Here is a 15,316-nt window from a genome sequence, read left to right as displayed (position 1 = left end):
CATACCATGCTGTTTTTATTACTACATATAGCTCTATAGTTTATGTTGGAGGATAATGATATCTCATACCATTCTTTTATGATTCAGAATTGTTTTAGCTGTCCTAGGTTCGTTTTTGTTTTTACATATTATCTTAGTTAGGTTTCCATTACTATGAAGAGACACCATGACCAAGGCAACTCTTATAAAGGGCAATATCTAATTGGGTCTGGCTTACGTGTTCAGAGGTTCCGTCCACCCCCATTAAGTGGGAACATGGCAGTGTCCATGCAGGCATGGTGCAGGCAGAGCTGAGAGCTCTACATCTTCATGGAAAGGAAGACAGGAGCTTTTCAGAAAGCTAGGAGGAGGGTCTCAAAGCGACAGTGACACACCTCCTCCAAAAATGCCATACCTACTCTAACAAGGCCACGCTTCCTAATAGCACCACTCCGTAGGCCAAGAATATTCAAACAAACACTTTCTACTCCTTGGACCCAGTAGGTTTGTTCAAATACATGAGTCTATGGGGGCCATACCTAGCCACATAATGCTAAAACCTTTAGTCCAACTTCAAAAAATTCTATACTCTAAAACAGTCTCAATAATGTTAAAAGTTCAAAGTCTCTTCTGATGTTCATCCAATCACTTAACTGTAATCCCCTATAAAATAAAAATAAAAAAGCAGATTGTACATCTTCAATATCACATTACCATTCCAAAACGTCATAGTGAGGAAATACTGGACCAAAACAAGACCAAAGAAACCAACCTGGCAAACTCCAAACTCTGCACCTCCATATCTAATATCAAAGCACTCTTCACTTCTCCAACCCCTTTCATCTCTGTTGACTGAACAAACGTCTTTCTCCTGGGCTGGTTCTGCTCCCTGTTAGTACCTTTTCTTGGTAGGTATCCCACAACTCTGACAACTCTAACATCTTGGGGTATCCAAGGCATCTTCAACTTCACAGCTTCTCGTTCCAATATCTGGGATCCACATAATCTTTCTGACTTCTCAAAAGGGCTTGGGTCATACCTCCAGCTCTGTACTCTATAGCACTCTAGGATCTGGTTGACTCTATTCCACTGCTGTTGCTTTTATTGGTGATCATGCCATGGTACTAGTGAAGAAATAAAGTTTCATAGATGTGAAAAACAAAGTTGTAAAAACAAGGTTTTGAATACATCTAATGTTAGGATGCCTAGAGATATGACAAACTTGTGACTTTTCTGAGAAACCAACATCTGATGTCATGTTGCCTAATGTTATGACAAAGTTTTGGTGATCAAGATGTCAGTCAGGGGCTGGGGATTTAGCTCAGTGGTAGAGCGCTTACCTAGGAAGCACAAGGCCCTGGGTTCGGTCCCCAGCTCTGAAAAAAAAAAAAAAGATGTCAGTCAGAAGAATGATCAAGCTAAGATAAGACAAAACTTATCTTAGTTGGGTTGGGGATTTAGCTCAGTGGTAGAGCACTTGCCTAGGAAGTGCAAGGCCCTGGGTTCGGTCCCCAGCTCCCAAAAAAAAAAAAAAAAAAAAGACAAAACAAAGATAACTGTTCTCAGAAAAAACCCTTCCCCCTCCCTGTGGTAAATACCGAGAACAACCTCAAGATGTCGTCCTGACCCTGCCCGACCACCCAGTTCCTCCCTGCCTTCTAAGGGACTTGCCAATTTAGCCCTTTCCCAGTGGTTTTCCAAGGCCAGGTGCAGGGCTGGATAAGGAAAGTGACTAAGCCAAGAACAGCTCCTTGAGCAGGCCAGCCAATACCTGAAAAGATCCTTTGTCCTGTGTTCCACCAATGAGAATAGGCCAGCTAACCCTGTTGCTGAAGTCTTCCCTCTGTAAAGAATTAAAGGTGTGTACTTTTTGAGCTCAGGGTTGCCTCTCCCTGTGTGGATGAGCAACTCCATGTATGTGGATCATTAAACCTCTTGCCGTTGCATCGCTCTCTTTGTCAAGATGTGTTCTGTGGGTCACGCTCCTGAGCTAAGACCACTTCGGGGTCTTACAATACTAGAACTTCTAATACACTGGAGTCTTCTGCTGCAACTAGGCTTCACTAATAGCTTCACATAGACTCTCTTCATGGTGCCAAGCCTCAACTCCTTTGCATGAACCTTTCAGTCCTGCAACTGAGGCTGCACCTTCACCAATGGCCTGCTATGGCCTCTCACAGTGCCAAGCCTCAGCTGCTCTCCAAGGCCCCTTCATACCCTCAAAACCAGTACCACACATTACCAAGTCCAGCTGAAGCTGGGCAGTACAACCGTGGTTATCCCTGGAATACAGCTTCTTTGTGCTCTCAGAAACACTCCCCAGAAGATTTCACCTCAGTGATACTGGTCTCTTCTTAACCACCACTAATTCCTTAACTCCAGCTAACCAGCATCTACCATCCCAGTAGTCCCTTCTATTTTTAACTCTAATGCCAGAGACACATGGCTGAAGCCACCAAAGTTGTGTTGTTTGCTGGAGCTGGAACATGGCCCCCTTGTTGTATTATATCATCACCAGCTTTCTGTTTTCCAACTCCTTCACAGCTTGGCTATTTTGGAACTTGCTCTGTAGATGGACCTTGAACTCAAAGATCTACATGGTTCTGTCTCCTGAATGCTGGGATTAAAGCTGTATACAACCATGTCTAGACCTAAACTTTTTCTACTTGGAACTTGCTCTGTACCAGGCTGACCTTAAACTCAGAGATCTGCTAGCCTCTGTCTCCTGTGATTAAAGGTGTGTACCACCAACGCCTGAACTGGTTTCAGGTCACCACTCCCTCAGTCTGTTTTATCTCCGAGAACATAAGAGTGAGCTCCAGGGGCTGGAGAGATGGCTCAGTGGTTAAGAGCACTGGCTGCTCTTCCAGAGGTCCTGAGCTCAAATCCCAGCAACCACATGGTGGCTCACAACCATCTGTAATGAGATCTGGTGCCCTCTTCTGGTGTGTCTGAACAGCTACAGTATACTTATATATAATAAATAAATAAATCTTTAAAAAAAAAAAACAGCAAAACGAAACATTTAAAAAAAAAAAGAGTGAGCTCCATTCTACTTCCTGGTGCCCCTTTAATACTTGAATATTTTGTATTTTTTCTTTTTTTTTTTGATGCCCCCCCCCTGTATTTTTTCTTTTTAAGCTTGCTATGTTTCATCAAAACATGCTTCGTGAGATTAAATCACAAGTACAAAGTCTGAACTGTGTTGTTTTGAGACTGCCTTTGTCAATACAACTAATTTGACTCTCTTCCCCTTAGCCTCAGGCTAACTCTTCTAACAAGTGCAAAAAGCAGCCACATTCTTCACCAAAATATCACAAGAACCATCCCTTGGCCACAAATTAAAATTCTTCTCTGAAACCTCTATAGCCAGGATCCCACAGCTCAAGTCATCCTCAGCAATAAAGTCTTCTATATTCCTACTAGGATGGCCCATTAAGCCCCACTTAATTTCACTGCTTTCAAAAGTCCCAAAAATCTACATTCCTCCAAACAAAACCTGGTCAGGCCTATCAGTAATACCCCACTCCTGGTATCAACTTCTGTCTTAGGGTTTCCAATGTGCCCACATATGAAATTAATAACTATCCTTTCAACTTCTTTGAAGAATTTTGTTGGAATCTTGATTGGGATTGCATTGAATTTGTAGATTGCTTTTGGTAGTATGGCTATTTTTACTATGTTGATCCCACTGATTCATGGGCATGGGAGATATTTCCATTTTCTGATATATATATATATTTGAGACAAGGTCTCAATACAGCCTTGACTGTTCTGGTACTCACTATGTAGAAAAGGCTGGTCTTCAAATTTGCATGTTTCTACTTTCTGAGTACTGGGATTAAAGGCTCTCACCAACATGACTGAGTTTATTTTGAAGCTATTGTGAAAAGTATTGTTTTCCTGATTTGTTTCTCAGTCTGTCATTTGTATAAGGAAGACATAAAGGTCACTGCTTTTTGAATCCTATTATTTTGCTGAAAGTGTAATTTATCACATGCTGATGTTTCCTGGTAGAGTTTTATGGTCATTTATGTATACTCTCATCCTCTACAAATAAGGATCTTTTGACTTCTTTCCTTTCTTTTGTTTTTTAATTAATTTTATTTTAATGAATTCACTGTAGCTATCTTCAGACACACCAGAAGAGGGCATTAGATCACATTACAGATGGTTGTGAGCCACCATGTGGTTGCTGGGATTTGAACTCAGAACCTCTGGAAGAGCAGTCAGTGCTCTTAACCACTGAGCCATCTCTCCAGTCCCCGACTTCTTTCTTTTCTATCTGTATTCCCTTGATATAGTGGTAATGGGCTAAACTGCTTTGGTTCCCAGTGGGGTGCACTCCCAGCCATCTGCCCAGGAGCTCTTTGGATTCATTAATGAAAGACACACACACACACACACACACACACACACACACCAGTTAGTTTTTAACATGTCATGACTAGCTCAAAGACTGGGAATACCTAAACATTCCCTGCTAGCATATACTCCCCTATGGTATTCTTGAGACTCCTAAACCTTCCCCTGATACTCCAGGCCCAAACAAGGAAGTGGCCGGTGGCCACTTACCTACTTACTTACTTACTTGCTTACTTACTTACTTTACTTACTTACTTACATGGCTGGCTGGCTTTCTCTCCTGCTGCTCATATGTCCCATCCTTTTCCCCAGAAAGGCGATTCTCTTTCTCCTTCCTTTCTCCCAGTCCCTAACCCATGCAAATCTAAAGGTCCTGCCTCAGTCTACCTGCCCAGCCATTGCCCGTTGGCTCTTTATTGATAGGTCAAAATCCAATTAGGGACAAGGACTTTCAGCATTTTGACATGCAGATTCTGAAATTAGGGACCAGATCAATACAAAGCATTAGAACCAATCCCCAACACCTTGATCGCCTTCATTTCTGTTATTATTCTAGCTTAAACTTCAAATAATATATTGAACAGGTACAGAGAGAGTGAATATTTGAGATGGCTATTCCTGGTTGTCAAGGTGACCATATCTGGAATGAACTACAGTCCAGAAATGGAGGGTACACCTGTGATCCAGATCTTGAGGCTGGAAGACACAGGCTTCTGCCCCGATCTTGATATGGATCTTGAGGCATAGTGGCCAGGAAAAGTTTAGGCCCAGGCAAGGTTGTATATGCCTTCAATCCCAGGAGACAGAGGCAAGCAGATCTCTGAGTTCAAGGCCAGCCTGGATCAGAGCAAGTATGGTGGCACACACCTTTAATCTGGGACATACCTTCTGCTGGAGGCCTACAGAAGGACAATGGGAAAAGGAAGGGTTTGTCCTTCTTTGCCTGCTTGCACTTACTTGCCAGCATAGCTGTTGGAACCTACTTCTTTAGAACTCTAGAAGAATGCAGAAGACCGGCTGAAACACCCTGACTCCTGGGACTGAACGGCTTCTAGATTCTTTTTTTTTTTTTTTTTTTTTTTTTTTTGGTTCTTTTTTTCGGAGCTGGGGACCGAACCCAGGGCCTTGCGCTTCCTAGGTAAGCGCTCTACCACTGAGCTAAATCCCCAGCCCCCAACTTCTAGATTCTTGAACTTCCATTCGTTGTTGGGTTACCCGGACTGCAGACTGTAGGTCATTCCAATATGGAGACATTCCATAAGTTCGGTGACTCTAGAGAACCCTGACTAATACAATACTCCTGTCTTGTTCTTGATTTTGGAAGAAATGTTTGAGGCTTTCTGTTCAGGTTTTGTTGGCTGTAGCTTGTGGTAAAGTGCCTTTATTATGTTGAGGTGTTTTGTGAAAGGCCTTTTCTACATCTAATGAGATGACCGCATGGTTTTTGCCTTTCAGTCTGTTTACGTGGTAGATTATAATTAAAGATTTATTTATGCCGAACGATCCTACTGGATCATGGTGGATGATCTTAGATTTGGATGTATTCTTAGATTTGGTTTGCAAGTATTTTATTGAGAACTCTTGCATCTATATTCATGAGGGAAATTGGTCTCTAATTCTCTTTCTTTGTTGGATATTGTTGAGGCCTGGCAGTCAGTGATGTAGGAAAATAACTTGACTCAGAGCAGGGTCATGCTGACCACGTACCCTGTTATGTTTTGTGTGCTATGAGGTTTGTTAATCTTAAGAAGTTGCACAATCATAAGCTCCACTTAGGACCAATCAGAATAAAGATCAGTTAGAACTGTTTTGTCTAGCTAGCCAAAGTAGCTTGAGCCAGGGTTGATTACCCTGCCATGCTGTGTATGAGCTCATTGTGGTTTTCTCCCTTTATAAGCCGGCCTTGAGAAATGTTTGGGGTCATAGCTTTCAGCTCCGGAGTCTGAGCTATGGCCCTGATGGATTAGTCTTGGGATATATGTTCAATAAGCCAGCCCTGTTTAACTGAGACTGGAGTCTGAGTAATTTGTATGGCAATTCCTGAACCCCAACGGGTATTAATGTGATTTATGTTTCAGGGTGATTATAGCCTTGTAAAAAGGATTTGACAGTGTTCCTTCAGTTTCTATTTTGAGGAATAATTTGAGGAGTTTTGATGCTAACGGTTCTTTGAAGGTCTGATAGAATTCTGCACTGGATCTATCTGATCCTGTGCTTTTTTGGCTGGGAGACTTTTTTTTTCTTCTTCAAAACAGGGTCTACAAACAAACAAACAAACAGACAGGCTCTCACTAAGTAGAGCAGGCTGCCTTGAACTCACAGAGATCTATCTGCCTCTGTTTTCCAAGCACTGGGATTAAAAGTATACAACAGTATACTCAATGTTTGGGAGACATTTTTTTTTTTTTAAGATTTATTTATTTTATGTGAATACACTGTTGCTGTCTTCAGACACACCAGAAGAGGGCATCAGATCCCATTACAGATGGTTGTGAGCCACCATGTGGTTGCTGGGAATTGAACTCAGGACCTCTAGAAGAGCAGTCAGCGTTCTTAACCGCTGAGCCATCTCTCCAGCTCTCTAGCCCGAGAGACTTTTTATTACTGCTTTTATCTCACTAGGGGTTATGGATCTGTTTGAATTATCTGATCTTGATTTAATTTCAAAAGCCCATATATACATGACATGTTTCTCTTTTCTTTTTCTCTTTTTGCTTGTTTTTTGTTTTTTAGTTTGGTGTCCTACAGATTTTGCTTTTTCTTGTTCTTTTTGTTTTGTTTTTTGGGTTTTTGTTTTGTTTTGTTTTTTAAAGCTTTCTTATTTATTTTAAGTTTATGAGCACCCTTTCTGCATGTACACCTGCAGGCCAGAAGAGGGCATCAGATCCCCTTACAGATGGCTGTGAGCCCCCATGTCCTTGCTGGGAATTGAACTCAGGACCTCTGGAAAAGCAGTCGGTGTTCTTAGCCTCTGAGCCATCTCTCCAGCCTTTTTTTTTTTTTTAAGTCAAGGTTTCTCTCTGTAGCCCTGGGTGTCCTAGAACTCCCTCTGTAGACCAGGCTGGCCTTGAATTTAAGAGACCTTCCTGCCTCTGCCTCCCTAGTGTTTGTCCCCCCAACTCCAGGCTGTTTCTATCTAATTAATTTCAGCCCTTAGTTTCTTGCCACCTACTTCTTTTGAGTGTAACTTTTTCTTTTTGTGCTAGAGCTTTCTGCTGTGCCATTAAGTTTTTAATATGAGCTCTCTCCATTTTTTTTTTTTTTGATACAGGCATTTAGTATATGAAATCGCCTCACAGAATCCTTCACTTTGTCCTGCAGGTTTGTGTTCTCATTTTCAATCAGTTCTGTGATGTTTTTAACTTCCTTCTTAATTCCTGACCCACTTCCCAGTCAGTAGTGATTTGTTCAGTCTCTGTGAGTTTGTATAGTTCCTGTGTGTTCAAGACCAGCCAGAGCTACATAGTGAGACCTTGTAGGGGTGGGGGAGGAGCACTAGGGGGGTGGGGCAGAGGCAGGTGGGTCTCTGAGTTCAAGGCCAGCCTGGTCTACATAGGGAGAGCTAGGACAGCTGGGGATACACACAGAAACCCTGTCTCAAAAACAAAACAAAACAAACAAATGAATAAAAGAAAGGAAGGGAAGAAGAAAGAAAGAAAGAAAGAAAGAAAGGAAGGAAGGAAGGAAGGAAGAAAGAAAGAAAGAATCTTGCAAAGGTAGTGGCCCACAAATCACTTAAATTCTAAGAATGCAACAGGGTCCAAATGTAAAGAAACATTTTAGAGAGTATGTGTGTGAGTGTGCAGTGTGTGTGTGGGGGGGAGTATTAAAACATTTGCATAAGAATTTTACAAGGTGGAATAAAGGAAAAAGATTCCAGGTGAGTCATAAACTCATTAGGAAGAGTATGTCTGTGCTTGAGAGAAAAGACTAATGTTACTGTTTCTTACTTAACTGACTTGATCTTCTGCGGGTCTGGCTCAGGCAGCCACAGCTTCTGTGTGTGTGTGAGCGTGGGTGCATGTGTGTGTGTGTGAGGAGTGTGTATATGCACGTGAGTGTGTGTGCATGCATGTGAGTGTGTGTGCATTTGTATGAAGCCTATAAATTGTCGACTTTGTTTTTTCCAACATTCATAGTATTATCTATTCCTCCTTCCCTACCTCCTCCTTTGCTCTACCCTCCCATTAGTTTCCTTTCCTTGGTCCTGGAGATATGATCCAGGGCCTCTACATGCTAGGGAAGCCTATTATCACTGAGGAAGGTGCTCAGCCCTTACTGTTGTGAAAATGCTATGTGAGGGGCTAGGGAAACAGCTCCAAACACTTGTATAGCATGATCCAGGTCCTGAGTATTAATCACCAGTATTAATTTTACTGGTGATAATATTATAACAAATAATGTAATAATAATAATTTGTGGCTAGCATGTGTGAAGTCCTGGGTTCATTCCCTAGCATTAAAAAAATAGAAATAAATAATTAATTGTTGGAATTCAGATCGGACCTAGCTTCTAAGTTCTCCCAGCAACTTTCAGTCCATGGAGAGACGACTCAACAGAGAAAAGCATGTGCTGCTTTGCACAGGCCCTGAGCTCCCGGGGATCCAATGCCTTCATCTACCCTCCATGGGCACCTGCACACACACGAACATATACACAGATGCATATACATATACAGATGCATATAACATATACATGTTAAATATAGTAAATCTTAAAAGTTCTTTTTGTTTTTTACGTTATGGTCTTAGTTCATAGCTCAGTTGAACAAAGTGGTAGGTTCAACCCTTAGATCTACATATAACCGAGCATGCTGGTGCATTGTCTGTGTTAGTGAGGCTCACTGCTTCACCCTGCCCCCCACCCCCCCCACAACGGCAGCCTAAGAAATGTGTTTTCAGTGTTCAGGGAAAGCTGATCCTTCACTTGGCTAAGGAAAGGAGTTTCAGGAATAGCCAGTGTGACGCAGAGCAGAATTTATTAAGATGCCCTCAACAGATTTAACCATGGACGGTACTAGAAAGAGAGGTACTCAGGGGTCAGTGAGGCACACCTGAGCATGTGGGTGTGGCTTCTCAAAGGAGAGTGGGGTGGTCCTGTGGTGCTTTGATGGCTTCTTGGGAAGTTGCTGAGAGATCATTTTGGGGAACAGGAAATGAGATCCCAAGGGAGTTCCTGATAAGGGAGATCTCCCCTTTGGTGTTCTTAGTCTCATTACTAAAGGAATTTAAGAAACTGTCCAGAGGAAGACGGTGGAGGAGAGACGAGAAAAAGCCAGGGTATTGAAGCTAGCATGAGGACAGGCACACTGCGCGGAGGGAAGCATTAGAGAGTAAGGAAGCCCAGTGGTGGTACACGCATTTCACCTCAGGAGGCGGAAGCCGTCAGGTCTCTGAGACTTAAGAGGCATCCTCATCTATAGAGTGAGTTTCAGGACAGCCATGGCTACACAGAGAAACCGTGTTTAGAAAAGCGAAAGGGATGGGGGAATGAAAAGAGAAAGTTACGTTTCTCAAAGCAGGCAATTATGACCCTTTGTGGCTGCTGTAGGGGCAGGTGTTCTGGGAAGGTACAATGCATTGGTATTAGTACATTAAAAGACTTATTACTTCGCCTATCTTTTTAGCATGGCTTAAGGTTGAGCCCACCCTCCTCAGGTGGTTTCTTAGCCAGAGTGATTGAACCAACCTGGCTGGAGTGTTAGACCCCTACTCTAGAGAGTCTATTCTCTTGACCCTGATCTCTCTTCCAGCATGACGAGCCCCGGACGGGACTTCAGCTGATGAGGTAAGCGGAGGTTGCAAGGGTAGTAGAGGAAGAGAAGACTTTTTTTTGTTTGTTTGTTTGTTTTTTACTGTAAACAAAGATTCGGTCTTTTTTTTTTTAATTATTTCTTTATTATATATGAGTACACTGTAGCTGTCTTCAGACACACCAGAAGAGGGCATCAGATCCCATTACAGATGGTTGTGAGCCACCATGTGGTTGCTGGGAATTGAACTCAGGACCTCTGGAAGAGCAGTCAGTGCTCTTAACCACTGAGCCATCTCTCCAGCCCCCACAGCAAATGTTAATTGTCTTTGTTTTGTTTTGTTTTGTTTTGTTTTGTTTCTGTGTAACCCTGGTCGTCCTGGAACTCGCTCAGCGGAGCAGGCTGGTCTTTAAGAGATTCACTTGCCTGCCGGGATTAAAGATGCGCATCACCATGTTTATTTTGCCTGCATCCTATGCTTTGCCCTACATGACTGCAGTACTCGAGGAGGCCAGAAGAGGGCAGTGGATCTCCCAAAAGTGTAGTTACAGATGATTGTTAGAGGGCGTGAGATCTCATTACAGATGGTTATGAACCATCATGTCATTGCTGGGAATTGAACTCAGGACCTCTGGAAGAGCAGTCAGTGCTCTTAACTGCTGAGCCATCTCTCCAGTCCCTAAGGTCTGTTTCCATCCACAGTACTTTTCTGACAGCAAATGTGTATGAGTTTTGCTACACTAACACAGAATTCTCCAGTAAACCAGTCTATACACACACACACACATATGTATGTATGTATATATGATATATACTGAATATAATAAATAAACCAGTAAATATAAGCTAAGTGTGTTTCTTAGTTGTGCAGATCTGTTTTTTTTTTTTTTTTTTTTTTTTTTCTTTTCTTTTTTTTGGAGCTGGGGACTGAACCCAGGGCCTTGCGCTTGCTAGGCAAGCGCTCTACCACTGAGCTAAATCCCCAATCCCAGTGCAGATCTGTTTTAGACCATCTGTTTTTAACCCTGAGGAGAGGACTGTGGGAACTCTAATTTACTTGTGGTCAGTCCGAGGTGCAGGTGGCTTGGCTTTATGAGCAGCAGCATCCAGTATGGGTAGAGGTTTGGGATGGAGCCCTCAGGGTAGCAGTTCTGATACTATATTTTGGCTTTTCTTATGGGAAATAAATAGTGGATAATTGTTGGGTAAAATCCTAGAAGTGGTTGGGGATTTAGCTCATTGGTAGAGCTCTTGCCTAACCCCTGAGTTCAGTCGAAAAAAAAAAAAATCTTAGAAGTGTTGAGGAGTTGTGAGTTGGGGGACAGAGTTTAGGGGAAAGAAATAAAGACACATTATTTAATTGTATAGCGATAGAAAACCCTAGAACAGTAGTTAGAAGAGGGTGCGTTTAGCAGTCAAAGTATAGTCATTGGTAGAGCATTTATTGGTGGGATGCTGTAATAAAAACCTGTATAGATGCTTCCAATAGCTACTCATTTAATAGGTTTCATTAATTGGGTGTTATTTTCATCTTCGACTTTAGGTAGATGGCGTCAGAACTGATTGTCACACCCCCTTGGTGTCCTGAGACACGGAGAATTCCGTGTTAGCATAGCAAAGCCAGCACACTTCGGTGTCCGGAGAGTTCTGTGGATAGAAACGGACCTTAGACACTTCCATATCACGTGGGATACCGGTGTCAAATGGTAACAAATAAATTAGCCTGAAAGAATTAGTCCCCTTGTTTGGTCTTGGTGGCACATGCTTGTAATCTCAGTGCCAGGGAGACCTGGACGAGTCAACCATGGAGACCAATGCCTGCTTAGATGCACAGCAAGACCCTGAAGAGAGGACTCGGTGGTTAAGAATTCCTGAGCTCAGTTCCCAGCAGCCACACCAGCTCCTGCTGGGGTCAGGGGTCCCACACCATGTTTTATTTTCTGCCCATACACACGGCATATACATTATTAAGAAAATAAAAATAAGTACCAAAAAGTGGAGAATAAAGTTAAACACACCCAAACAGAGTAAAATAAAACAGCAGGTGGGGGAAGATGGTTCATGAGTAAAGTGGTTGTTGTAGAAACATAAGGACTTGAGTTGATCTGGAGAACCAATGTGAAAAGGCCAGGTTCGGCCGTTAAGAGTGCTCATTCAGAGGGCCAGGATTTGATTCTCATTCCCCACAAGTGGTCACAGTCATAAGGAGCTTCATTGCCAGGGAACCTGACCCGCTCTTCTGGTCATGGTCAGGAGCACCAGGCTCACATGCCCTGCACAAGCATACATGCAGGCCAAGCACACACACATGTTAAAAAAGAGATACACTGACAAGAATGGTGAAAATAACCCCAGTTAATTAAACCTATTCGGTGATTAACTTTTGGAAGGATTGGTCTCCAGGCTAACAAGAGACACACTGAGGTGGATGGTACCTGAGGAATGACATCCACATATCCACAATACCTGCATGCACTGGAATATGCATACACACATACACGTATAACAAAAAAAATTGAGCCCACTGCAAAGATTAAGAATCAAGTGGGAGTCATTGTAAATAAAACATGTGGAAACAAAAAATTGTGCCTGTGGCAGCATGGGGACATTTTTTTGTAATGCCATCATTCAGACTGTATTTCTGAGCTGAAAATGCCTGTAACTGCAGCTCAAGGGAGCCCAAGCACTGTTCCTCAGCACGTGGACAGGTACAGCCCACAAATAAAACAAATATATTATTAAAAATGTTATTGTTAGAGAGGGAGAGGGAGGTAGAAAAAGGGAGAGGGAGAGGGAGAGGGGAAAGGGAAGGGAGATGGCGGGGGGGGGGGGGAGGGAGAGGGAGAGGGAGAGGGAGAGGGAGAGAGAGAGAGAGAGAGAGAGAGAGAGAGAGAGAGAGAGAGCGCCAACAGCCTAAAAAAGTTCATTTGGAGCAGCCGCCTTCTCCCAGCTTTAAGGAATTGGCTCGGACAGTAGTCACCTAGTACGTAACCTGTATTAAGCACCACCCTCCCTTTAAGTAGTAGGTTTCTCGCAGACGTAATATAGGCCAGATTAGAAACAGAAAAAGGCAGTCTATTAGGCTGTGTTCCAGGGCAGGTTCAAAGGTCCCAAGGTAAGGAGTCAAGGAAATCGTTCATGTGGGCTAAGACATGGGGGGTTTTGTAGGACTTAGGCGAGGGGTGGTGACGTATTAGCTAAAAGCTGGGATTGTGCCCATATATGGTAAAAAGCTGAGGCCCTGGGTGGGTTACCTAAAATGAGACAGGTTGATGATGACCTACTGCCAGAGGGGTTCAGGGAAGGAGAGCACCTGGGGTTTCCTAGCTTGTGTGGGGCAAGCAGGGGTTCCAACCAAAGAATAAAACTTTCATCTAAAAGGTTAAATGGGGCTGGAGAGATGGCTCAGTGGTTAAGAGCACTGACTGCTCTTCCTCCTGAGTTCAGTTCCCAGCAACCACGTGGTGGCTCACAACCATCTGTAATGGGATCTGATGCCCTCCTCTGGGGTGTCTGAAAACAGCTACAGTGTGCTTATATATAATAAATAAATAAATCTAAAAATAAAATAAAAGGTTAAATGTATTTATTTTATTTTATGAGTATAAATGTTTTACCTGCTTGTGCATCTGTGCAGCACATCTGGGCCTGGTGCCTTCAGCGGGTAGAAGGAGGGCGCCCTGGGTCCTGGAACTGGAGTTAGGCTTGGTTGTGAGCAGACTTGGGTGCAGGGAACTGAACTTGGGTCTTAAGCAAGAGAGGTCCACGCTCGTACTGCTGAGTCATTTCTCCCTAAAGTTTCTTTTATCAAGCGTCATCGAGTCACAATCTCTCCAATGTCCAGTTTTCCTTACCTTTCAGGACCTAGAATTAGAGTCCGTGGAAATTCTGGTCCCTGACTCTTCGGTGGTTAGGCCCATGTGACTCATCCTGTCCAATGGAATATCGCCACTTCCTTCCTCGGCTTCTGAGCAGCAGTCTCTCCAGGCTGCACTCTTCCTGGGAGGCCCTGTGTGGGGAGTTCACCGACGGAAGACAGGAGCACCTAGGTAGTCACACTGAAGTCACCCATGGGTTGCTGAGTCACACTGCGTCATCACGTGGGAGAAAAGCCCAGAGAGTTGCCTGGACCCAGGAGAAGCTTTGCTTGAGCCCGAAAGAAAGTTTTGTAAACCTAGTGACACGAGTCGGCTCTAGTTCCTGGGGAGGCTGAGGCAGGTAATGCCAAGATTGTGGGTTGCCTGCCCTGGAGAGTGAGGTGGAAGTCAGCCTGGACAACTTAGGGAGGGTCTATCTCAAAACCTCTTCTTTTAGGATTGAATTCATATGTTCATTTTTTTTGAGACAGGGTTTTTGTCTTACTGTTTTTGGGTTTTGTGCGCGCGCGCGCGTGTGTGTGTGTGTGTGTGTGTGCGCGCGCGCGCGTATGCGTATAGTCCTGGCTATCCTGGAATTCACTCTGTAGACCAGGCTAATCTATTGGTGTCCATTCCTCTGTGTGATACCCGTGAGGTCTGGACTTACTGAAATCCATACGGTGGGTCATAGCTTCTTTATTCCACTTCCAAGGAGCCCAGCACTCTCCTGGCTTCTGAGGCCATCTCACACCATCACGGCAGTGGGTGAAAGCAGAAGCAGCCTGAAGCAGCTGGTCACAGTTAGGGGGCACAGTGGTCCCAGCACAAGCAATGACATCCCCCCCCCCCCCCAGTGCTCCCACTTACCTTAGTAAACCTAAGCAAGACGACCTCCCACAGCATGGCCAAGGCCCAGCTCTCATGTGAGCCTAGATTCTGACAATGGACAGTTAACACTAACAATTACAGAAACAAAACGAAAGTGAAAACGAAACTCATTTGGAGTTAGTTATGGGGCTGCTGGGACACATCTGCAATCCTATGAATCAGGAAGCTGAGTCCAGAGAAGGGCCACAAATTCAAGTCCAGCCTGGGCTACGTAATAACTAATGATGTCCAGGTCAGCCTGACCTACAGTGTAGGACTCTCTTTTATTAAAAAAGAAGAGAAAAGAATCCAAGCCTAAGGCACACACCTATGATCTCAGACCCGTGCATGCAGATGCAGAGGCAAAGAGAGCCGAGGCACAAGAACATGTCTTGGGTGGTGGGAGGGAAGCTACATGAGACTCCCTCAAACACCGTCCATCCGAGGGACGATGAGGAGCAGGCCTTCAATCCCAGCTTTTGGGAGGTTAAGGCAG

At 43.8% G+C, this 15,316-nt stretch overlaps 1 protein-coding gene across 3 annotated transcripts in view; it reads right to left on the bottom strand.

The window, feature by feature from the left end:
* Window positions 1-14,023, bottom strand: part of Usp7 (ubiquitin specific peptidase 7) — a 128,623-nt gene extending 114,600 nt beyond the window's left edge. Inside the window, exons 1-3 of one of the 3 annotated variants that reach the window (XM_087572754.1) lie at window positions 13,714-14,023; window positions 1,751-1,822; window positions 1,320-1,355 (exon numbers count right to left, since the gene is read on the bottom strand). The gene's annotated coding sequence lies outside the window, so the exon portion shown is untranslated. The remainder of the gene's footprint in view (window positions 1-1,319; window positions 1,356-1,750; window positions 1,823-13,713) is intronic. The other 2 variants (XM_087572756.1, XM_087572751.1) reach the window with 2 other exon arrangements.
* Window positions 14,024-15,316: the final 1,293 nt, after the last annotated feature.

Source organism: Rattus norvegicus, chromosome 10 (assembly GCF_021556685.1).
Source record: "Rattus norvegicus strain SHRSP/BbbUtx chromosome 10, alternate assembly SHRSP_T2T, whole genome shotgun sequence".
Classification (NCBI taxonomy): Eukaryota; Metazoa; Chordata; class Mammalia; order Rodentia; family Muridae; genus Rattus; species Rattus norvegicus.
Note: the sequence above shows the minus strand (reverse complement) of the source record. Positions and strands in the feature narration are given on the sequence as shown.